The sequence below is a fragment of the Pseudophryne corroboree genome, chromosome 1 (genome assembly GCF_028390025.1).
Source record: "Pseudophryne corroboree isolate aPseCor3 chromosome 1, aPseCor3.hap2, whole genome shotgun sequence".
NCBI classification, from domain to species: domain Eukaryota; kingdom Metazoa; phylum Chordata; class Amphibia; order Anura; family Myobatrachidae; genus Pseudophryne; species Pseudophryne corroboree.
This window is the reverse complement of record NC_086444.1, coordinates 394265924-394290374: the sequence shown is the minus strand read 5'-3', so window position 1 is coordinate 394290374 and position 24451 is coordinate 394265924. Positions and strand designations below refer to the sequence as shown.

Sequence of the window (24451 nt, the reverse complement as noted above, 5' to 3'; positions counted from 1 at the left end):
TTTGTTAGAGCTGGCGGAATAACTTCCGAGACTCCTATGTTTATTTGAATTGCCAATGCTTAAAATAGGTTTAAAATTATTTTTGGTCTGCGCTAGAGCCTTACTCGCTATGCAGACAGACACCACAATAGGCAACGGACAGACATTGCACGCCTATGACGTTATTATGTCATATATATATTTTCTGAACAGCATATTTATATTAAACTCCTGGTTGTTTCTCTCTACGGAAATCTTTAGTAAAAAACGAAAGATTTATTCGCTGTGAAGAGAAACCAGTAATCTTTATGAAAAGCAGTTGATATTCATATGAAACCCGAACCAAATTCCTACTAACACCCCTGCGCCTTCTGGTGGCTTAGAGATGTAGGGCAGGAATGTTCTAGAATTATGTAGAAATACAGTTTACATGGCTAACTTATGCTGACCAAAAAATTCCTACTAACACCCCTGCGCCTCTGGTGGCTCAGAGATGTAGGGCAGGAATGTTCCAGAATTACAAACTGGAAAACAACAGGAAGAATGTTTAAAATGGCCCCTTTGCCATGCTGACTGTGATAATCACAGAACAAATTACAACTGTTCCCGTGTTAATCTAGACTATTATACAGTATAATCACAGGCCGGGTACAACACATGCTCTATGAATAAATAAATATATATATTCCAGATTAATATATTTATACAGCATGAATATAGGCTCAATAGCCTTTTTACAATGTTAATAACAGCCATTAATATATAGGCTCAAAAGCCTATTTCCATTATATATATGCTGAAAAGCCTATTATACTGCCCTCACAGACAGTAATATAGATACATTTATATATATTTAATATATAGAGGCTCAAAAGCCTATTTACAACACACATAGGCTCTCAAAAACCTATTTCCATTATATATATATGCTCAAAAGCCTATTATACTGCCATCACAGACAGTAATATAGATTAATATATATATATTTAATATATCTATATATAGGCTCAAACCTATGTACAATATATATATATATATATAGGCTCAAAAGCCTATTACTGTCAGGACTTCTTTTACCTGCCAGCTCTCTTCCCCCCACCGTCTCTGTACTGAGACTGCTGCGGCGGCCGACAGCCTCTGAGAAGAAATCATCCCTGCACTGAGGTCTGCTGTGGCCGTTGGGAGGGCTCCTGAGTAGGGAGATCAGCTGCGTGCCTGGAGCGCTTCTACCGCTGGCTAAACCCGGACAGAGCGGCTATAAGTATTATCCCCCTGCTCTGCTGCCTTTGAGTGAGGAGAGCAGCCACGTGTTGCCGAACGGAGCGCTCTGCGTAGCGGCTGGGCATAGCGCGTCTGAGCTCCCCCTGCTGTGCAGCCGGACGGAGCTCAGTATAAGCGCGAGGCACTTAACCCCCTCATAGCGGGGCGGCAGCCTGCGCTGACCGCCCCGTTCCCCAGCCTACCTTTGCGACGCTGTAACTCCTGGCTGTGACGGGGCTTCTTGTGTGTAAGCTCCGTCCAGTTTCAGTGAAGTGAGTCATGGCTGTGACGGGGCTTCTTCTGTGTAAGCTCCGTCCAGTCTTCATTGATGTGACTCATGCTGTGTAGTCCTGGCTGCAACGGGGCTTTTGTGTAAGCTCCGTTCAGCTCTGTAGCCGTTCCAGTCAGCGTCCCAGTGATCTATGGCTGCGACGGGCTTCTTCTGTGCAAGGCCGTCCAGCTCTCTAGTCCTGGCTGCTCTTTTAGAAGCAGTGGGCTGTCTGTGGCTGTGAGGGTGCTCTTTGTGAGGACCGACACGCCATGCTGTCTGTGGCTGTGAGGGTGCTCTTTGTGAGGACCGACACGCCATGCGCTGTCCCTGCAGCGGCACTATCCCGGACCCATGTTTTTCCAGAAACTGGGAAGGGATGTGTAAAATTAAAAATTAAAAATAAAAATGAAAAATAAAAATCCAAGTGTGGGTATACCACAAGCCTATGTTCGTGCTGTGAGCACCGAAAAAACACTGACAAAGTACACTGAGGTACTCGGGGATATGGAGGGGGGGAGAGTCCTAAATTTGAATATTCAGTGCCTTTGTTCGGCTACGCCCGTCCATATCCCAAGAGTACTCCAGTGACCCCTAGTGGATGATAAAGAAATATGTAAAACATCTTTAATAGCCACAATCATGTACTGAATACTCTTAACCGCTTTCGGATGTAAACTGGCCTCATTGAAGTCGACACTGGAATCAGAGTCTGTGTCGGTATCTGTATCTGCCATCTGGGTAAATTAACGTTTTTGTGACCCTGAGGGGGTCTGTACCTGAGACAAAGCGTCCTCCATGGATTTTCTCCATGTTTGTGTCTGATAATCAGATTTATCCAGCCTCTTAGACAATAACGCCACATTTGCATTCAATGTACTCAACATATTTACCCAATCAGCAGTCGGATGCGCCGACAGAGTCATTCCCAAATCTTTCTCCGCGCTCCCAGTAACTTCCTCCGGGGAGGAACACTCAGCCTCAGACATGCAGTACCGACACACCCACACCGGCCAAAAGGGGACAGACCCACAGGGAAGCCTGTAGAGAGAACACAGAGGGAGTATGCCAGCTCACACCTCAGCGCCCATATACTACTAAAGAAATAATATATGATGGCTGCGCTGAAATTATATATAAATATATAGCACCAAATTGCTTGTGCCCCCCCCCCCTCCCCGTTTTGCTCCCCAGTTCTTGTAAGGAGAGCGGAGGTCCAGGCCAGCGTCTCTGCAGCGGCTGTGAAGAGAGAAAATGGCGCTGGTGAGCTGTGCGGCTAAGCCCCGCCCCTCCCAGCGTGCTGTAGTCCCGCTTAAATTTGAAAATTTTTATACTGGCGGGGGTATCGTACATGGTGCCCGGGCACCGAATATGCCTCTTTTTCCAGTGAAATGACCCTCAGTAACTTGCTGCCCAGGGCGCTGCCCCCCAGCGCCCGGCACCCTGTGAGTGCCGTTGGTGTGTGGGTGCATGGACCGCTGCGCTGTACCTCCGTTACTGAAGTCTTCTGCCGTCACTGAAGTCTTCTGTTCTTCTAATACTCACCCGGCTTCTTACTTCTGGCTTCTGTGAGGGGGGTGACGGCGCGGCTCCGGGAACAAGCAGCTAGGCGCACCAAGTGATCGAATCCTCTGGAGCTAATGGTGTCCAGTAGCCTAAGAAGCAGAGCCTTTGAACTAAGAAGAAGTAGGTCTGACTTCTCTCCCCTCAGTCCCACGATGCAGGGAGCCTGTAGCCAGCAGGTCTCCCCGAAAATAAAAAACCTAACAAAAGTCTTTCCAGAGAAACTCAGTAGAGCTCCCCTAGTATGTGTCCAGTCACTCCTGGGCACAGAATCTAACTGAGGTCTGAAGGAGGGGCATAGAGGGAGGAGCCAGTTCACACCCAGTCAAAGTCTTTTAGTGTGCCCATGTCTCCTGCGGATCCTGTCTATACCCCATGGTCCTTTTGGAGTCCCCAGCATCCTCTAGGACGTAAGAGAAAGTTTTGAAAAAACATATGGAGTAATTCAGAGTTGATTGCAGCAGTAAATTTGTTAGCAGTTGGGCAAAACCATGTGCACTGCAGGTGTGGCAGATATAACATGTGCAGAGAGAGTTAGATTTGGGTGGTATGCAGGGTAACTACTGGCTGCTTTATTTTTACACTGCAATTTAGATTTCAGTTTGAACACACCCCACCCAAATCTAACTCTCTCTGCACATGTTATATCTGCCCCTGCCCCCCCATGTAGTGCACATGGTTTTGCCCAACTGCTAACAAATTTGCTGCTGCGACCAACTCTGAATTAGGCCCACAGTACAAAAGTAAAAAATTTTAAGCAAGCAGTACACATTCTATAAAAATGATACTTTTTTTTTCTTTATGATTTTCATTTGGCGTCAAATAAAATGAGTTGCAGATAAACTTCAATAAAATAAAAATAAAATGAATCGCTTCCAAAAATGTTTTGGTTTTTTCCACTTCTAAAAATAAAGTGCCCTACCAAGGATTTAGTAGCTAGGGAAAATGAGTCGTATGTATATTTCAGATATGCAAAAGACCTATACACTATAATAAGCTAGCGTCCTACATAGCATAACAGCAGCAGTGCCCACACCAGTCAGTGCATCCACTATACACAAGCACCAGTGTCCCTACATCATGCCTGTGGTCCCACAGTATACATGAGCACAACCAATCTTTAATATATACACACACATAAATGGCCCAACATAAAACTCAATGTACATGGTTTGTCATTATGCCATTCGCTGGTGCCAAATTGCTTTTCTAAAGAGCCAGACGCTGCCTTAGGAAGATGCAATTTACAACAAGTAAGGCATCCTTACATGTATGCTCCAGTGAGTCGCTTTTTCCTCAATCCCTGGCTCTAGTCACCAGGATCTATTTTTTTTTTTTTTTTTAAGGATTATGTGGCAACCTGGTGATTTATAGACACAATGTCACACACCAATCACATCAAACCTGCCAGTACCTTTGAGCTTCAACCCGGTACTTAATACAAGCACTTTGTTGATTTATATTTCATATCACCTTGCTTACATATCCAACTTCACCAACTGCTAGCACCTTTAAAGACATACTGATGTTTACTAGGATCCATTCTTCCTTCTACCCTCAATTTCCTATGCCATTCACTGCTACAAAATACATCAACTGAGGTTCAATAAATGTTAGCAAAAATCTACTGTGTAATTGTAACATATATTTTGCTTTTTCCTAAGTTTAGATCAAAGCAAGGTTCTAAAATGTAGTTTTAGAATATGAATTTGTAAGCACAGATCAGGAAAAATCTTGTTTTTACAGAACTAAACAACTTTTCAGGCAGTTCAGAAATGTAACCGGGTTCTTCAGAGATCACCTGATCTTCTAAAACTTACAGATGCATACCTCCCAACATGACCCTCTCCAGAAGGGACAGAATGCTCTGCTCGTGCACTTCCCTCTTAATTTATGATTGCCATCACCTGTGCTGAAACACCTTTCTTATCCATTCACCTGTTCAACACAGGTGCTGGTAATCATAAATAATGAGAAAAGTCCAGAAGCAGAGCATTGTGTCCCTCCTGGAGGGGGTCATGTTGGGAGGTATGCAGATGTGTCCTTACTAAGCTTTGATAAAACTGCAAAAGTCCCCTCTGTCTCATGCAACAATGGGCTTGATTCAATTCAGCACAGATTGAGTAGCACTGTGAATTAGCTCCCAGTGCTATTGAATTCAGCGCTGTCATGTCAGGGAAGGCCATATTTTGAGGACTAAACAGTTTGGACGCGAGAACCGGCAGTCTCCATCTAAAGTGCCCAGCGTGATGCTGTGTCCGCCGCGCCAAGGGCAGAACAATTTTGTCAGATTTTTGCTGGGGTGCGAGAAGAAATCCTCTCTTCTGCTGTTACAGTGCGCTGAATTGAATAGCACTGGGAAATAATTCCCGGCACTATTCAATCTGCACTAAATTGAATAGAGCCCAATGATGTATACTGTGGCACACCATGTTATCAGCCATTTGTAATGTGCGGACAATGTGAGTTACCATGAAAAATCATGTTGTACATATAATACAGTGATATATGACAAACAACAATGTAGTAGACAACATGATTTAAGCCACCATAGCTTTAGCCACATTGTCAGTCCAATGAGTATAATGCAACGTTGGTAAGTCTAAATGGGCTCGAATCAATTCAGCGCAAATTGAATAGTGCAGGAAGGAGCTCCTGAAGCTATTCAATTCAACGCAATGTTATGTTGGAGAATGGTGGTTCTCGCGCCATAAAACATGGTGTTTAGTCGCAAGAACAGCCATTCTCCAACTGAAGTGCCTGGTGCGATGCTGTTTACGCCACGCTAAGGGCGGAAAAAATAAGAATTTACTTACCGATAATTCTATTTCTCGGAGTCCGTAGTGGATGCTGGGGTTCCTGAAAGGACCATGGGGAATAGCGGCTCCGCAGGAGACAGGGCACAAAAAGTAAAGCTTTAGGATCAGGTGGTGTGCACTGGCTCCTCCCCCTATGACCCTCCTCCAAGCCTCAGTTAGGATACTGTGCCCGGACGAGCGTACACAATAAGGAAGGATTTTGAATCCCGGGTAAGACTCATACCAGCCACACCAATCACACTGTACAACCTGTGATCTGAACCCAGTTAACAGTATGATAACAGCGGAGCCTCTGAAAAGATGGCTCACAACAATAATAACCCGATTTTTGTAACTATGTACAAGTATTGCAGATAATCCGCACTTGGGATGGGCGCCCAGCATCCACTACGGACTCCGAGAAATAGAATTATCGGTAAGTAATTCTTATTTTCTCTATCGTCCTAGTGGATGCTGGGGTTCCTGAAAGGACCATGGGGATTATACCAAAGCTCCCAAACGGGCGGGAGAGTGCGGATGACTCTGCAGCACCGAATGAGAGAACTCCAGGTCCTCCTCAGCCAGGGTATCAAATTTGTAGAATTTAGCAAACGTGTTTGCCCCTGACCAAGTAGCTGCTCGGCAAAGTTGTAAAGCCGAGACCCCTCGGGCAGCCGCCCAAGATGAGCCCACTTTCCTTGTGGAATGGGCTTTTACTGATTTTGGCTGTGGCAATCCTGCCACAGAATGTGCAAGCTGAATTGTACTACAAATCCAACGAGCAATCGTCTGCTTAGAAGCAGGAGCACCCAGCTTGTTGGGTGCATACAGGATAAACAGCGAGTCAGATTTTCTGACTCCAGCCGTCCTGGAAACATATATTTTCAAGGCCCTGACAACGTCAAACAACTTAGAGTCCTCTAAGTCCCTGGTAGCCGCAGGTACCACAATAGGTTGGTTCATGTGAAATGCAGAAACCACCTTAGGTAGAAATTGAGGACGAGTCCTCAATTCCGCCCTGTCAGAATGAAAAATTAAGTAAGGGCTTTTATATGATAAAGCCGCCAATTCTGACACACGCCTGGCTGAAGCCAAGGCTAACAGCATCGACACCTTCCATGTGAGATATTTTAAGTCCACAGTGGAAAGTGGTTCAAACCAATGTGACTTTAGAAAACTCAACACCACATTGAGATCCCAAGGTGCCACTGGAGGCACAAAAGGAGGCTGTATGTGCAGGACCCCTTTTACAAATGTCTGAACTTCAGGTACTGAAGCCAGTTCTTTCTGGAAGAAAATCGACAGGGCCGAAATTTGAACCTTAATGGACCCTAATTTTAGGCCCATAGACAGTCCTGTTTGCAGGAAATGAAGGAAACGACCCAGTTGAAATTCCTCTGTAGGGGCCTTCTTGGCCTCACACCACGCAACATATTTACGCCAAATGCGGTGATAATGTTTTGCGGTTACGTCCTTCCTGGCTTTGACCAGAGTAGGGATGACTTCTTCTGGAATGCCTTTTTCCCTCAGGATCCGGCGTTCAACCGCCATGCCGTCAAACGCAGCCGCGGTAAGTCTTGGAACAGACAAGGCTCCTGCAGTAGCAGGTCCTTTCTTAGAGGTAGAGGCCACGGTTCGTCCGTGAGCATCTCTTGAAGTTCCGGGTACCAAGTCCGTCTTGGCCAATCCGGAACCACGAGTATAGTTCTTACTCCTCTCCTTCTTATGATTCTCAGTACTTTTGGTATGAGAGGCAGAGGAGGGAACACATACACTGACTGGTACACCCACGGCGTTACCAGAGCGTCCACTGCTATTGCCTGAGGGTCCCTTGACCTGGCGCAATATCTGTCCAGTTTTTTGTTGAGGCGGGACGCCATCATGTCCACCTTTGGTTTTTCCCAACGGTTTACAATCAGGTGGAAGACTTCTGGGTGAAGTCCCCACTCTCCCGGGTGAAGGTCGTGTCTGCTGAGGAAGTCTGCTTCCCAGTTGTCCACTCCCGGAATGAATACTGCTGACAGTGCTATCACATGATTTTCCGCCCAGCGAAGAATCCTTGCAGCTTCTGCCATTGCCCTCCTGCTTCTCGTGCCGCCCTGTCTGTTTACGTGGGCGACTGACGTGATGTTGTCCGATTGGATCAACACCGCCTGACCCTGAAGCAGAGGTTTTGCTTGACTTAGGGCATTGTAAATGGCCCTTAGTTCCAGAATGTTTATATGAAGAGACGTTTCCAGGCTTGACCACAGGCCCTGGAAATTCCTTCCCTGTGTGACTGCTCCCCAGCCTCTCAGGCTGGCATCCGTGGTTACCAGGATCCAATCCTGAATGCCAAATCTGCGGCCCTCTAGTAGATGAGCACTCTGCAGCCACCACAGGAGAGACACCCTTGTCCTTGGCGACAGGGTTATCCGCTGATGCATCTGCAGATGCGATCCGGACCATTTGTCCAGTAGATCCCACTGAAATGTTCTTGCATGGAATCTTCCGAATGGAATCGCTTCGTAAGAAGCCACCATTTTCCCCAGGACCCTCGTGCACTGATGCACTGAGACCTGTCCTGGTTTTAGGAGGTTCCTGACTAGCTCGGATAACTCCCTGGCCTTCTCCTCCGGGAGAAACACCTTCTTCTGGACTGTGTCCAGAATCATTCCTAGGAACAGTAGACGTGTCGTTGGAATCAGCTGCGATTTTGGAATATTTAGAATCCACCCGTGCTGACGTAACACTACCTGAGATAGTGCTACTCCGACTTCTAACTGTTCCCTGGATCTTGCCCTTATCAGGAGATCGTCCAAGTAAGGGATAATTAAAATGTCTTTTCTTCTTAGAAGAATCATCATTTCGGCCATTACCTTGGTAAAGACCCGAGGTGCCGTGGACAATCCAAACGGCAGCGTCTGAAACTGATAATGACAGTTTTGTACTACAAACCTGAGGTACCCTTGGTGAGAAGGGTATATCGGGACGTGGAGATAAGCATCCTTGATGTCCAGAGACACCATATAGTCCCCTTCTTTCAGGTTTGCTATCACTGCTCTGAGTGACTCCATCTTGAATTTGAACCTTTTTATGTAAGTGTTCAAGGATTTCAGATTTAAAATTGGTCTCACCGAGCCGTCCGGCTTCGGTACCACAAACAGCGTGGAATAATACCCCTTTCCTTGTTGCAGGAGGGGTACCTTGATTATCACCTGCTGGGAATACAGCTTGTGAATGGCTGCCAAAACTGCCTCCCTGTCGGAGGGAGACTTTGGTAAAGCAGACTTCAGGAAACGACGAGGGGGAAACGCCTCGAATTCCAGTTTGTACCCCTGCGATACTACCTGTAGAATCCAGGGATCCACTTGCGAGTGAGCCCACTGCGCGTTGAAATTCTTGAGACGGGCCCCCACCATATCTGAGTCTGCTTGTAAAGCCCCAGCGTCATGCTGAAGACTTGGCAGAAGCAGGGGAGGGCTTCTGCTCCTGTGAAGCGGCTGCATGGTGCAGTCTTTTTCCTCTTCCTCTGCCCCGGGGCAGAAAAGAGTGGCCTTTTGCTCGCTTGTACTTATGGGAACGAAAGGACTGAGTTTGAAAAGACGGTGTCTTTTTCTGCTGATGTGGAGTGACCTGGGGTAAAAAGGTGGATTTTCCAGCCGTTGCCGTGGCCACCAGGTCCGATAGACCAGCCCCAAATAACTCCTCCCCTTTATACGGCAATACTTCCATGTGCCGTTTGGAATCCGCATCCCCTGACCACTGTCGCGTCCATAACGCTCTTCTGGCAGAGATGGACATAGCACTTATTCTTGATGCCAGGGTGCAAATATCCCTCTGTGCATCACGCATATATAGTAGTGCATCCTTTAAATGTTCTATAGTTAACAAAATATTGTCCCTATCCAGGGTATCAATATTCTCGGTCAGGGAATCCGACCATGCGACTCCAGCACTGCACATCCAGGCTGAGGCGATTGCTGGTCGCAGTATAACACCAGTATGTGTGTATATACTTTTTAGGATATTTTCCAGCCTTCTATCAGCTGGTTCTTTGAGGGTAGCCGTATCAGGAGACGGTAACGCTACTTGTTTTGATAAACGTGTGAGCGCCTTATCTACCCTAGGGGGTGTTTCCCAACGCGCCCTAACCTCTGGCGGGAAAGGATATAATGCTAATAATTTTTTAGAAATTAGCTGTTTTTTATCGGGGGAAACCCACGCTTTTTCACACACCTCATTTATTTCCTCTGACTCAGGAAAAAATATTGGTAGTTTTTTCTCTCCCCACATAATACCCTTCTTTGTGGTACTTGTAGTGTCAGAAAGGTTCAATGCCTCTTTCATTGCCGTGATCATGTAACGTGTGGCCCTACTGGACATTACGTTTGTCTCGTCACCGTTGACACTAGACTCAGTATCTGTGTCAGGGTCTGTGTCGACCCACTGAGGTAACGGGCGTTTTAGCGCCCCTGACGGTGTCTGAGACGCCTGGACAGGCACTAATTGATTTGCCGGCTGTCTCATGTCGTCAACAGTTTTCTGCAAATTGCTGACATTATCACTTAATTGTTTAAATACAATCATCCAGTCAGGTGTCGACTCCCTAGGGGGTGACATCACCAACACAGGCAACTGCTCCGCCTCCACATAATTTTCCTCCTCATACATGTCGACACACGCGTACCGACACACAGCACACACACCGGGAATGCTCTGACAGAGGACAGGACCCCACTTAGCCCTTTGGAGAGACAGAGGGAGAGTCTGCCAGCACACACCCAGCGCTATATATATATATACAGGGATAACCTTATATAAGTGTTATTCCCTTATAGCTGCTGTTATTATCGTTATTTGCTGCCAAAAATGCCCCCCCTTCTCTTTTTTACCCTGATTCTGAAGCAGGACTGCAGGGGAGAGTCAGGGAGCCGTCCTTCCAGCGGAGCTGTGAGGGAAAATGGCGCTTGTGTGCTGAGGAGATAGGCTCCGCCCTTTCACGACGTCCTTATCTCCCGCTTTTCTGTGTAAAATGGCAGGGGATTAAAATACATCCATATAGCCCAGGAGCTATATGTGATGTATTCTGTTTTGCCACCTAAGGTATTCCGTTATATTGCGTCTCAGGGCGCTCCCCCCCCAGCGCCCTGCACCCTCAGTGACCGGAGTGTGAAGTGTGCTGAGAGCAATGGCGCACAGCTGCGGTGCTGTGCGCTACCTTAGTCTGAAGACAGGATGTCTTCTGCCGCCGATTTCACCGGACCTCTTCGTCTCTTCTGGCTCTGTAAGGGGGACGGCGGCGCGGCTCCGGTGACCCATCCAGGCTGAACCTGTGATCGTCCCTCTGGAGCTAGTGTCCAGTAGCCTAAGAAACCCGATCCACTCTGCACTCAGGTGAGTCCGTTTCTTCTCCCCTTAGTCCCACGATGCAGTGAGCCTGTTGCCAGCAGGACTCACTGAAAATAAAAAAACCTAACTAAACTTTTATTCTAAGCAGCTCAGGAGAGCCACCTAGATTGCACCCTTCTCGGCCGGGCACAAAAATCTAACTGAGGCTTGGAGGAGGGTCATAGGGGGAGGAGCCAGTGCACACCACCTGATCCTAAAGCTTTACTTTTTGTGCCCTGTCTCCTGCGGAGCCGCTATTCCCCATGGTCCTTTCAGGAACCCCAGCATCCACTAGGACGATAGAGAAAAAGCATTGCGACAGTAGTTTTTCAGATTTCTGTTGAAGAAGAAATCCTCTAGTAGAGTATAACATTGCGCTGAATTGAATAGCTCCAGGACATCATACCCAGCACTATGCAATACGTGCCGAATTTAATAGAGTCCACTGCACTTTGCTACTTTTTTTTTGCTAATATTCTGCTACTTTTTTGCCAAGTTTCGTGATGGAAAGTTGCTTTGTTAAATATAGTGCATCAGTGTGGAAATATACTAGGAAACCTTATAATTGTTTATAGAGTCCTTTGCTGAGTAATAGTGAATTATCTTAATTTTGAAATAAGATTCTCAGAAGCTGAAGTCCATGGCTGTTGAAAGACGACAATACAGAAGTGCTAATATTACAGGAAACATGAAATTTGTCAGAGTAAGGGGCCCTACATGCTCGGCGACCAGCCGACGGGTGACCCAGCGGCGGGGAAAGTGAAGTTTCTTCACTCCCCCTGTCACCCGGCTCCATAGCAGTGCATGCTAATATGGACGAGATTGTCCATATTGGCATGCATGCATAAGCGACCCGGCACCAACGATGAACGAGCGCGGGACCGCGCATCGTTCATCATTAGTGCCTACACAATGAACGATATGAACGAGTTCTCATTCATTAATGAACGAGAATGTACATATAGTTCATGGAAATCTTTAAGTGTGTAGGGCCTTTTAAGGTACTGCTTCTAGGTGATTTATTGAAGGCCCAACAGTGAGATAACTTCACTGTCCTTATTAACATTGCAAAAAATAAATAACAGCTATACATCAACAGAAGGGTGTTAACTGTTTTTAGTCATATCCTATTTAAAAATCAACAAATAAACTAAAAAAGTTTGCAGGCAAATATGCTGTGGGATTTGTCCACACAACTTTAAATAATAATCCGTATACTTTCTCCGGTGCCCTCCGTGGACGCTCCCCGGCCAGGAGCCCAAATGTAGACCAGCAAGTCGGCGGCACTCGGAATAATATTCAGTGAAATCTATTCCTGACGGTCAGCAAGAGAGACTTCTCTCTTGCTGACCGTCAGGAATAGATGATCCAGGGATAGGCTGTAGTAAAGTGTTAACCTTGGGACCTCCGCTTTTTGTATACATTCCTGTTTTCAAATCATTTATTCACGTTGTGAGAAGAGAGATTTTTTTTAGAAATTCCATTGGGTTCAGCTTTGCCCTTTGGTATAGATTTTTCACTTTAGAGAAGGATCGCTTATAAATCCATACCCCACCTCAAATTGAGCTTTAGGATAAGGGACTATCAATTTGGGACCCTTTTATAGAGGCAAACATCGCCCCAAAAATCACTATTGGTAGGAATATTGTCCACCATATCAAACCTAAGTGTTTGAACTTTTCAAGGAATATTGTTGATCACACTAATTTAAGAGTAACAATAGGAAATAACATCACAAAGGATTAAGGTTTGAGCGGTATAACCAACCACACCTAATTTTATTAACAATCAGATTATTTTGTAGATCCAATGCATGCCATGCCGAAATACATCCGGGCAGCTCCCTTTGAGGACACCAATTCATTAAGTTAAGTTTTTAGACACCTTTTTAAACCCCTGAAGAAGTCTGCCAGGACGAAATGCGTAGGGTTCGTCGACTGTTGTACACTGTCCTCTTGCTTCAAGTGTCCTCTTTTGAGCTCAACACCGTTAGATGAGGAGGTCACTTTGTTATACCATCTGAGCAATTTGATGTGTGTCCAATTGATCGTGTATGTTATACAAAACCTTGTAATAAAAATCTTTTTTAACCAACATTTCAGTACTAATTAATTGTATTTTTGTCGGGTGATTATCTTTCTGGTGAGTGGGTTTCTCTCTAGGCCCCAATTGTGAATGCAATAACTGGAACGGAATTCAAGAGAACCTGCGACCACGTGTTGCGAATTGAATATTATTCAATCAATTGATGTTATAGCACACTCTGTTCTTTGGTTGTTTTTATTTATCTCTAAGTTCCCGCTAACAGGGGGACTTTCAGTTGTGCTGCTCACTCTCAGCGCAGGAAAGGTATTCTTTTCTTTTATATATATATATATATATATATATATATATATAAATATATATATATATATATATATATATTATATATATATATATATATATATATATATATATAAAAATATATACATACATACATACATACATACATATAACACGTTGGGGGTACATGAGGACTGGAGTAAAGAAAAAAAAAATAAGAATTTACTCACCGATAATTCTATTTCTCGTAGTCCGTAGTGGATGCTGGGAACGCCGTAAGGACCATGGGGAATAGACGGGCTCTGCAGGAGACTGGGCACTCTAAAAGAAAGATTAGGTACTATCTGGTGTGCACTGGCTCCTCCCTCTATGCCCTTCCTCCAGACCTCAGTTAGGGAAACTGTGCCCGGAAGAGCTGACACAACAAGGAAAGGATTTGGAATCCAGGGTAAGACTCATACCAGCCACACCAATCACACTGTACAACTTGTGATAACCATACCCAGTTAACAGTATGAACAACAACTGAGCCTCACTCAACGGATGGCTCATAACAATAACCCTTATTTAAGCAATAACTATATACACGTATTGCAGAAAGTCCGCACTTGGGACGGGCGCCCAGCATCCACTACGGACTACGAGAAATAGAATTACCGGTGAGTAAATTCTTATTTTCTCTGACGTCCTAGTGGATGCTGGGAACTCCGTAAGGACCATGGGGATTATACCAAAGCTCCCAAACGGGTGGGAGAGTGCGGATGACTCTGCAGCAATGAATGAGCAAACTCAAGGTCCTCCTCAGCCAGGGTATCAAACTTGTAGAATTTAGCAAATGTGTTTGAACCCGACCAAGTAGCAGCTTGGCAAAGCTGTAAAGCCGAGACCCCTCGGGCAGCCGCCCAAGAAGAGCCCACCTTCCTTGTGGAATGGGCTTTTACTGATATAGGATGCGGCAGTCCAGCCGCAGAATGTGCCAGCTGAATCGTGCAACTGATCCAGCGAGCAAAAGTTTGCTTTGAAGCAGGAGCACCCAGCTTGTTGGGTGCATGCAGGATAAATAGCGAGTCAGATTTCCTGACTCCAGCCGTCCTGGAAACATAAATTTTCAAAGCCCGGACTACGTCCAGCAACTTGGAATCCTCCAAGTCCCAAGTAGCCGCAGGCACCACAATAGGTTGGTTCAAATGAAACGCTGATACCACCTTTGGGAGAAATTGGGGGGAGTCCTCAATTCTGCCCTGTCCATATGGAAGATCAGAGACGGGCTTTTACATGACAAAGCCGCCAATTCTGTCACACGCCTAGCTGAAACTAAGGCCAACAGCATGACAAACTTTCACGTGAGATACTTTAGCTCCACGGTCCTAAGTGGCTCAAACCAGTGTGATTTCAGGAAAACCAACACAACGTTAAGATCCCAAGGTGCCACTGGAGGCACAAAAGGGGGCTGAATATGCAGCACTCCCTTTACAAACGTCTGAACTTCAGGCAGTGAAGCCAGTTCTTTTTGAAAGAAAATAGATAGGGCCGAAATCTGGCCCTTTATGGACCCCAATTTTAGGCCCATAGTCACCCCTGACAGTAGGAAGTTCAGAAATCGACCCAGCTGGAATTCCTCTGGTGGGGCCTTCCTGGCCTCACACCAAGCGACATATTTCCGCCATATGCGGTGATAATTGCGGTCACATCCATCCTAGCTTTTATCAGCGTAGGAATCACTTCATCTGGAATGTCCTTTTCCGTTAGGATCCGGCGTTCAACCGCCATGCCGTCAAACGCAGCCGCGGTAAGTCTTGGAACAGACAGGGCCCCTGCTGTAACAGGTCCTGTCTGAGAGGCCGAGGCCATGGGTCCTCTGAGATCATTTCTTGTAGTTCTGGGTACCAAGTTCTTCTTGGCCAATCCGGAACGATGAGTATAGTTCTTACTCCTCTCTTTCTTACTATCCTCAGTACCTTGGGTATGAGAGGAAGAGGAGGGAACACATGAACCGACTGGTACACCCACGGTGTCACTAGTGCGTCCACAGCTATCGCCTGAGGGTCCCTTGACCTGGCGCAATATTTTTGTTAGCTTTTTGTTGAGGCGGGACGCCATCTTGTCTGACTGAATCAGTACTGGGTGGTTTTGAAGCAGGGGCTCTGCTTGACTCAGGGCGTTGTAAATGGCCCTTAGTTCCAGTATATTTATGTGTAGTGAAGTCTCCAGACTTGACCACTGTCCTTGGAAGTTTCTTCCCTGAGTGACTGCCCCCCATCCTCGGAGGCTTGCATCCGTGGTCACCAGGACCCAGTCCTGTATGCCGATCCTGCGGCCCTCGAGAAGATGAGCACTCTGCAGCCACCACAGCAGAGACACCCTGGCCCTTGGGGACAGGGTGATCAACCGATGCATCTGAAGATGCAATCCGGACCATTTGTCCAACAGATCCCACTGAAAGATCCTTGCATGGAACCTGCCGAAGGGAATTGCTTCGTAAGAAGCCACCATCTTTCCCAGGACTCGCGTGCAGTGATGCACCGACACCTGTTTTGGTTTCAGGAGGTCCCTGACCAGAGATGACAATTCCTGGGCCTTCTCCACCGGGAGAAACACCTTCTTCTGTTCTGTGTCCAGAATCATGCCCAGGAAAAGCAGACGCGTCGCAGGAATCAGCTGCGACTTTGGGATATTCAGAATCCAGCCGTGCTGTTGCAACACTTCCTGAGAGAGTGCTACGCTGACCAACAACTGCTCTCTGGACCTCGCCTTTATGAGGAGATCATCCAAGTACGGGATAATTATAACTCCCTTCTTCCGAAGGAGTATCATCATTTCGGCCATTACCTTGGTAAATATTCTCGGTGCCATGGACAGACCAAACGGTAACGTCTGGAATTGGTAATGACAGTCCTGTACCACAAACCTGAGGTATTCCTGGTGAGGTGGGTAAATGGGGACATGCAAGTAAGCATCCTTGATGTCCAGCGACACCATAAAATCCGCCTCTTCCAGGCTTGCAATAACCGCCCTGAGCGATTCCATTTTGAACTTGAACTTCTTTATATAAGTGTTCAAGGATTTTAAATTCAGAATGGGTCTCACCAAACCGTCCGGTTTCGGTACCATAAACATTGTGGAATAGTAACCCCTTCCCTGTTGAAGTAGGGGGACCTTGATTATCACCTGCTGGAGGTACAGCTTGTGAATTGCCGCCAGTACTACCTCCCTTTCCCTGGGAGCAGCTGGCAAGGCTGATTTGAGGTAACGGCGAGGGGGAGTCGCCTCGAACTCCAGCTTGTATCCCTGAGATACAATTTGTACAGCCCAGAGATCTACTTGTGAGTGAACCCACTGGTTGCTGAAGTTTCGGAGACGCGCCCCCACCGCACCTGGCTCCGCCTGTGGAGCCCCAACGTCATGCGTCGGACTTAGTGGAAGCAGGGGAGGATTTTTGTTCCTGGGAACTGGCTGCCTTTTGCAGCTTCTTTCCTCTACCCTTGCCTCTGGCCAGAAAGGATGCTCCTCTGACCCGCTTGCCTTTCTGAGGCCGAAAGGACTGCATTTGATGATACGGTGCTTTCTTAGGCTGTGAGGTAAAAAAGTCGACTTCCCAGCTGTTGCTGTGGATACGAGGTCCGAGAGACCGTCCCCAAACAATTCCTCACCCTTATAAGGCAAAACCTCCATGTGTTTTTTAGAATCAGCATCACCTGTCCACTGCCGAGTCCATAATACTCTCCTGGCAGAAATGGACATTGCATTCATTCTAGATGCCAGTAGGCAAATGTCCCTCTAGGCATCCCGCATATATAAGACGACGTCTTTTATATGTTCGAGGGTTAGCAAAACAGTATCCCTGTTGAGGGAATCAATGTTGTCTGACAGGGTATCAGTCCATGCTGCTGCAGCACTACACATCCAGTCTGAAGCAATAGCAGGTCTCAGTAGAGTACCAGAGTGTGTATACACAGACTTCAGGATAGCTTCCTGCTTTCTATCCGCAGGCTCCTTTAGGGCGGCCGTATCCTGAGACGGCAGTGCCACCCTTTTAGATAAGCGTGTTAGCGCCTTGTCCACCCTAGGGGATGTTTCCCAACGTAACCTATCCATTGACGGGAAAGGGTACGCCATCAGTAACCTCTTAGAAATCACTAGTTTCTTATCAGGGGAACTCCACGCTTCTTCACACAATTCATCAGATGGGGGAAAAGTCACTGGCTGCTTTTTCTCCCCAAACATAATACCCCTCTTGGTGGTAACCGGGTTAATGTCAGAAATGTGCAATACATCTTTCATTGCAGTAATCATGCATCGGATGGCCTTTGTAGACTGTACATTTGTCTCATCCTCATCTACACTGGAGTCAGACTCCGTGTCGACATCTGTGTCTACCATCTGAGCTAGCGGGCGTTTATGAGCCCCTGGCGGCTTCTGAGTCGCCTGGGCAGGCGCGGGCTGAGACCCCGGCTGTCCCAAGGCTGCTGCATCATCGAACCTTTTATGTAAGGAGTTGACACTGTCGGTTAAGACCTTCCACATATCCATCCAATCAGGTGTCGGCCCCGTCGGGGGCGACACCACACTTATCTGCCCCTGCTCCGCCTCCACGTAACCCTCCTCATCAAACATGTCGACACAGCCGTACCGACACACCGCACACACACAGGGAATGCTCTGACTGAGGACAGGACCCCACAAAGTCCTTTGGGGAGACAGAGAGAGAGTATGCCAGCACACACCACAGCGCTATATAACACAGGGATTTACACTATAAAAAGTGATTTACCCAATAGCTGCTTAAATATCTTATTTGCGCCTAAATTTATGTGCCCACCCTCTCTTTTTTACCCTTCTTGTATCAGGATACTGCAGGGGAGAGCCTGGGGAGCTGCTTCCAGCGGAGTTGTGAAGGGAAAATGGCGCTGGTGTGCTGAGGAAGAAGGCCCCGCCCCCTCAGTGGCGGGCTTCTGTCACGCGTTTTCTGTAACTTAATGGCGGGGTTTTTTACACATATACAGTTAACTGACTGTATTATGTGTATTTTATACCAAAAGGTATTATAATTGCTGCCCAGGGCACCCCCCCCCCCAGCGCCCTGCACCCTACAGTGACCGGAGTGTGTGATGTGCTGTGGGAGCAATGGCGCACAGCTGCAGTGCTGTGCGCTACCTTAATGAAGACAGGAGTCTTCTGCCGCCGATTTCATCGCTTCTCTTCTGTCTTCTGGCTCTGCAAGGGGGACGGCGGCGCGGCTCCGGGAACGGACGATCGAGGTCAGGCCCTGTGTTCGAACCCTCTGGAGCTAATGGTGTCCAGTAGCCTAAGAAGCACAAGCTAGCTGCAAGCAGGTAGGTTTGCTTCTCTCCCCTCAGTCCCACGTAGCAGTGAGTCTGTTGCCAACAGATCTCACTAAAAATAAAAAACCTAACAAATACTTTCTTTTCTAGCAAGCTCAGGAGAGCCCACTAGGAGCACCCAGCTCTGGCCGGGCACAGATTCTAACTGAGGTCTGAAGGAGGGGCATAGAGGGAGGAGCCAGTGCACACCAGATAGTACCTAATCTTTCTTTTAGAGTGCCCAGTCTCCTGCGGAGCCCGTCTATTCCCCATGGTCCTTACGGAGTTCCCAGCATCCACTAGGACGTCAGAGAGATAAATAAATAAATATATATATATATATATATATATATATATATATATATATATATATATATATATATATATCCAAGTAGAAAAGAAGGCACTCACCAGACTTGTATTAAATGCAGATAAAGCCGTTTATCAAATTCACAACGGTGATTAAATCATGGTTGGTCGACGTTTCGGTCCTAGCCGGACCTTCTTCCAGACCAATATGTGCAACCGTCACAATCACAGATTTACTTACCGATAATTCTATTTCTCGGAGTCCGTAGTGGATGCTGGGGTTCCTGAAAGGACCATGGGGAATAGCGGCTCCGCAGGAGACAGGGCACAAAAAGTAAAGCTTTAGGATCAGGTGGTGTGCACTGGCTCCTCCCCCTATGACCCTCCTCCAAGCCTCAGTTAGGTACTGTGCCCGGACGAGCGTACACAATAAGGAAGGATTTATGAATCCCGGGTAAGACTCATACCAGCCACACCAATCACACTGTACAACCTGTGATCTGAACCCAGTTAACAGTATGATAACAGCGGAGCCTCTGAAAAGATGGCTCACAACAATAATAACCCGATTTTTGTAACTATGTACAAGTAATGCAGATAATCCGCACTTGGGATGGGCGCCCAGCATCCACTACGGACTCCGAGAAATAGAATTATCGGTAAGTAAATTCTTATTTTCTCTATCGTCCTAGTGGATGCTGGGGTTCCTGAAAGGACCATGGGGATTATACCAAAGCTCCCAAACAGGCGGGAGAGTGCGGATGACTCTGCAGCACCGAATGAGAGAACTCCAGGTCCTCCTTAGCCAGGGTATCAAATTTGTAGGATTTTACAAACGTGTTTGCCCCTGACTAAATAGCCGCTCGGCAAAGTTGTAAAGCCGAGACCCCTCGGGCAGCCGCCCAAGATGAGCCCACCTTCCTTGTGGAATGGGCATTTACATATTTTGGCTGTGGCAGGCCTGCCACAGAATGTGCAAGCTGAATTGTATTACACATCCAACTAGCAAAAGTCTGCTTAAAAGCAAGAGCACCCAGTTTGTTGGGTGCATACAGGATAACAGCAAGTCAGTTTTCCTGACTCCAGCCGTCCTGGAACCTATATTTTCAGGGCCCTGACCACATCTAGCAACTTGGAGTCCTCCAAGTCCCTAGTAGGCGCAAGACACCACAATAAGCTGGTTCAGGTGAAACACTGACACCACCTTAGGGAGAGAACTGGGGACGAGTCCGCAGCTCTGCCCTGTCCGAAAGGACAAACAGATATTGGCTTTTTTGAGAAAAAAAAAAAAACCCACCAATTTGACACTCGCCTGGTCCAGGCCAGGTCCAAGAGCATGTTCACTTTTCATGTGAGATGCTTCAAATCCACAGATTTGACTGGTTTTAAACCAATGTGTTTTGAGGAATCCCAGAACTACGTTGAGATCCCACAGTGCCACTGGAGGCACAAAAGGGGGTTGTATATGCAATACTCCCTTGACAAACTTCTGGACTTCAGGAACTGAAGCCAATTCTTTCTGGAAGAAAAATCGACAGGGCCGAAATTTGAACCTTAATGGACCCCAATTTGAGGCCCATAGACACTCCTGTTTGCAAGAAATGAAGGAATCGACCGAGTTGAAATTTCTTCGTGGGGCCTTCCTGGCCTCACACCACGCAACATATTTTCGCCACATGTGGTGATAATGTTGTGCGGTCACCTCCTTTCTGGCTTTGACCAGGGTAGGAATGACCTCTTCCTGAATGCCTTTTCCCTTAGGATCCGGCGTTCCACCGCCATGCCGTCAAACGCAGCTGCGGTAAGTCTTGGAACAGACATGGTACTTGCTGAAACAAGTCCCTTCTTAGCGGCAGAGGCCATAAGTCCTCTGTGAGCATCTCTTGAAGTTCCGGGTACCAAGTCCTTCTTGGCCAATCCGGAGCCATGAGTATAGTTCTTACTCCTCTACGTCTTATAATTCTCAGTACCTTAGGTATGAAAAGCAGAGGATGGAACACATACACCGACTGGTACACCCACGGTGTTACCAGACCGTCCACAGCTATTGCCTGAGGGTCTCTTAACCTGGCGCAATACCTGTCCCGTTTTTTGTTCAGACGGGACGCCATCATGTCCACCTTTGGTAATTCCCAACGGTTTACAATTATGTGGAAAACTTCCCCATGAAGTTCCCACTCTGCCGGGTGGAGGTCGTGCCTACTGAGGAAGTCTGCTTCCCAGTTTCCATTCCCGGAATGAAACACTGCTGACAGTGCTATCACATGATTTTCCGCCCAGCGAAAAGTCCTTGCAGTTTTTGCCACTGCCCTCCTGCTTCTTGTGCCGCCCTGTCTATTTACGTGGGCGACTGCCGTGATGTTTTATCCCACCTGATCAATACCGGCTGACCTTGAAGCAGAGGTCTTGCTAAGCTTAGAGCATTATAAATTTACCCTTAGCTATATTTATGTGGAGAAAAATCTCCAGACTTGATCACACTCCCTGGAAATTTTTTCCTTGTGTGACTGCTCCCCAGCCTCTCGGGCTGGCCTCCGTGGTCACCAACATCCAAAACTGAATGCCGAATCTGCGGCCCTCTAGAAGATGAGCACTCTGTAACCACCACAGGAGAGACACCCTTGTCCTTGGATATAGGGTTATCCGCTGATGCATCTGAAGATGCGATCCGGACCATTTGTCCAGCAGATCCCACTGAAAAGTTCTTGCATGAAATCTGCCGACTGGAATTGCTTCGAAGGAAGTCACCATTTTTTTTTGTTTTTTTTTGTTTACCATGGCCCTTGTGCAATGATGCACTGATTTTAGGAGGTTCCTGACTAGCTCGGATAACTCCCTGGCTTTCTCTTCCGGGAGAAACACCTTTTTCTGGACTGTGTCCAGAATCATCCCTAAGCACAGGAGACTTGTTGTCGGGATCAGCTGTGATTTTGGAATATTTAGAATCCACCCCTGCTGTTGTAACAGTATCCGAGATAGTGCTACTCCGACCTCCAACTGTTCCCTGGACTTTGCCCTTATCAGGAGATCGTCCAAGTAAGGGATAATTAAGACGCCTTTTCTTCGAAGAAGAACCATCATTTCGGCCATTACCTTGGTAAAGACCCGGGGTGCCGTAGACAATCCAAACGGCAGCGTCTGAAACTGATAGTGACAGTTCTGTACCACGAACCTGAGGTACCCTTAGTGATAAGGGCAAATTTGGGACATGGATCCCGGTTCGTTATCACTGCTCTGAGTGACTCCATCTTGATTTGAACCTTTGTAAGTGTTCAAATTTTTTTAGATTTAGAATAAGTCTCACCTAGCCTTCTGGCTTCAGTACCACAATATAGTGTGGAATAATACCCCTTTTCTTGTTGTAGGAGGGGTAATTTAATTATCACCTGCTGGGAATACAGCTCGTGAATTTTTTCCCATACTGCCTCCTTGTCGGAGGGAGACCTTGGTAAAGCAGACTTCAGGAGCCTGCGCAGGGGAAACGTCTCGACATTCCAAACTGTACCCCTGGGATACTACTTGTAGGATCCAGGGGTCCTGTACGGTCTCAGCGTCATGCTGAGAGCTTGTCAGAAGCGGTGGAACGCTTCTGTTCCTGGGAATGGGCTGCCTGCTGCAGTCTTCTTCCCTTTCCTCTATCCCTGGGCAGATATGACTCTTATAGGGACGAAAGGACTGAAGCTGAAAAGACGGTGTCTTTTTCTGCAGAGATGTGACTTAGGGTAAAAACGGTGGATTTTCCAGCAGTTGCCGTGGCCACCAGGTCCGATGGACCGACCCCAAATAACTCCTCTTCCTTTATACGGCAATACACCTTTGTGCCGTTTGGAATCTGCATCACCTGACCACTGTCATGTCCATAAACATCTTCTGGCAGATATGGACATCGCACTTACTCTTGATGCCAGAGTGCAAATATCCCTCTGTGCATCTCGCATATATAGAAATACATCCTTTAAACGCTCTATAGTCAATAAAATACTGTCCCTGTCAAGGGTATCAATATTTTTAGTCAGGGAATCCGACCAAGCCACCCCAGCTCTGCACATCCAGGCTGAGGCGATCGCTGGTCGCAGTATAACACCAGTATGTGTGTATATACTTTTTATGATATTTTTCCAGCCTCCTGTCAGCTGGCTCCTTGAGGACGGCCCTATCTATAGACGGTACCGCCACTTGTTCTGATAAGCGTGTGAGCGCCTTATCCACCCTAAGGGGTGTTTCCCAACGCGCCCTAACTTCTGGCGGGAAAGGGTATACCGCCCATATTTTCTATCGGGGGGAACCCACGCATCATCACACACTTCATTTAATTTATCTGATTCAGGAAAAACTACGGTAGTTTTTTCACATCCCACATAATACCCTCTTTTGTGGTACTTGTAGTATCAGAAATATGTAACACCTCCTTCATTGCCCTTAACGTGTGGCCCTAATAAGGAATACGTTTGTTCATTCACCGTCGACACTGGATTCAGTGTCCCTGTCTGTGTCTGTGTCGACCGACTAAAATAAACGGGCGTTTTAAAACCCCTGACGGTGTTTTTGAGACGTCTGGACCGGTACTAATTGTTTGTCGGCCGTCTCATGTCGTCAACCGACCTTGGCGCGTGTTGACATTATCACGTAATTCCCTAAATAAGCCATCCATTCCGGTGTCGACTCCCTAGAGAGTGACATCACCATTACAGGCAATTGCTCCGCCTCCTCACCAACATCGTCCTCATACATGTCGACACACGTACCGACACACAGCACACACACAGGGAATGCTCTGATAGAGGACAGGACCTACTAGCCCTTTGGAGAGACAGAGGGAGAGTTTGCCAGCACACACCAAAAACGCTATAATTATATAGGGACAACCTTATATAAGTGTTTTCCCTTATAGCATCTTTTTTATATATTTCTAACGCCAAATTAGTGCCCCCCCTCTCTGTTTTAACCCTGTTTCTGTAGTGCAGTGCAGGGGAGAGCCTGGGAGCCTTCCCTCCAGCCTTTCTGTGAGGGAAAATGGCGCTGTGTGCTGAGGAGATAGGCCCCGCCCCTTTTTCGGCGGCCTCGTCTCCCGCTCTTAACGGATTCTGGCAGGGGTTAAATATCTCCATATAGCCCCCGGAGGCTATATGTGAGGTATTTTTAGCCAAAAAAGGTTTTCATTTGCCTCCCAGGGCGCCCCCCTCCCAGCGCCCTGCACCCTCAGTGACTGCCGTGTGAAGTGTGCTGAGAGGAAAATGGCGCACAGCTGCAGTGCTGTGCGC

General features: G+C 47.1%; 1 protein-coding gene and 1 non-coding gene across 2 annotated transcripts in view; both read right to left on the bottom strand.

Annotated features, from left to right (window-relative positions):
- Nucleotides 1-24451, bottom strand: part of TPST2 (tyrosylprotein sulfotransferase 2) — a 129770-nt gene that overhangs the window by 91615 nt on the left and 13704 nt on the right. The window lies entirely within an intron of this gene.
- On the bottom strand, nucleotides 170-282 carry LOC134932374 (U5 spliceosomal RNA). The gene has a single exon (XR_010179336.1). It is a non-coding gene; the product is annotated as a U5 spliceosomal RNA (small nuclear RNA).